This window comes from Dipteris shenzhenensis, unplaced genomic scaffold, assembly GCF_047967505.1.
Source record: "Dipteris shenzhenensis isolate YYH24624 ecotype China unplaced genomic scaffold, Dip_SZ_1.0 scaf0026, whole genome shotgun sequence".
Taxonomy (NCBI): Eukaryota; Viridiplantae; Streptophyta; class Polypodiopsida; order Gleicheniales; family Dipteridaceae; genus Dipteris; species Dipteris shenzhenensis.
This window is the reverse complement of record NW_028239333.1, coordinates 982-2303: the sequence shown is the minus strand read 5'-3', so window position 1 is coordinate 2303 and position 1322 is coordinate 982. Positions and strand designations below refer to the sequence as shown.

Below are 1322 nucleotides of genomic sequence, written 5' to 3'. Positions count from 1 at the left end.
GAGTTCGATTAACGAGAAGGTTCCTAGAAGCACATGATTTGTCGATTCATTATTATACCTTTATTTATCTCGTTCCGCAAATGAAGCGTCTGAACCAAGGGATAGTTGCCTAGGTAACATTCATTCATGTATACTACTAGAATGCCATCGCGATACGCCCGGCCTAGGTCAGAGTTGTTCTTTGCCGTTCAATTACTACATAGAAATCTATCTCATAATTAGTAATAATAATAATAACAATAATACTCGGGTGTATAGCTCAGTTGGTAGAGCATTGGGCTTTTAACCTAATGGTCGCAGGTTCAAGTCCTGCTATACCCAAACCTGAAACACGTGATTGAGTAGTTATGACAGTTCGTATATACGTTCAAAGATCACTCTTCGGGTTAGGGGGACTATTCGCCCAATGATTGAAGGCCGGAGAGAAGAAACCCATTTGATTTCGGCGAGGCCTAGTGATGGCATAACTTCGAGGTTCCAACTGCTACGGATAGGGGGACTTGAACCCCCACGACGTTGGTCACCAGAACCTAAACCTGGCATGTCTACCAATTCCATCATATCCGCACGTCGATTCAAAACGCTCTTATTGAAAAACCCGAACTTCTTCACTGCTAACTGGATAAAGCCAGGAACGCCGGTAGCGGAGCAAGGCTCAGATGGCGTAGCAATTAGGGGAAGCTGAAACACCGCCGTATATTTTGATTCTCTCGGCAGCGTAATTCGCTCAATGAAATAGAGCCTATTGGGCTAGACGCGTCATAAATGAAATTGTGACGATCTCTTTTAACCTCTTAGGCTCGGCTCTGCTCATAACTGACAAGAAGCGCTCTTCAAATCGGGGTGGGAAACGTGAGAATGCTAACTTATGGCCGTACTCACGGATGGAGAGGGATTCGAACCCCCGGTATTCTTCTGAATACTTCGGTTTTCAAGACCGACTCTTTCAACCGCTCAGACATCCATCCCTTTCCCAGCAAGATCATAAGCTTAGAGCTACCAATAATCAACTGCCATATCGAATTACTATTCTTTCGAGAGCTTATGAAAGAAACCGAGGAGAGAGAAGGCTGCGAGACCTAACGGTCTCTTCCCAAAGCGTAGGAGTGTAGCCGGCCTTTGGACTCTCTGGCGATCATAAGGTGGCTCTCCTCAAAGCGTAGGAGTGTAGCAGGCCTTCGGACTCTCTGGCGATCGTGAGGTGGCCGGGTTTTTTCCGATTTCCACTGTCGGCTAGACTTGTTGTTTGTTTAGTCCCTCGTAGAACTTGATGCTTTGCGCCTTGCTTACCCAAGCTATGCGGGCTCTATTATTACTATTAT

General features: G+C 45.9%; 1 non-coding gene across 1 annotated transcript; it reads left to right on the top strand.

Annotated features, from left to right (window-relative positions):
* The first annotated feature begins 248 nt into the window (after positions 1-248).
* Positions 249-321, top strand: TRNAK-UUU (transfer RNA lysine (anticodon UUU)). The gene has a single exon. It is a non-coding gene; the product is annotated as a tRNA-Lys (tRNA).
* The last annotated feature ends 1001 nt before the right edge of the window (positions 322-1322 follow it).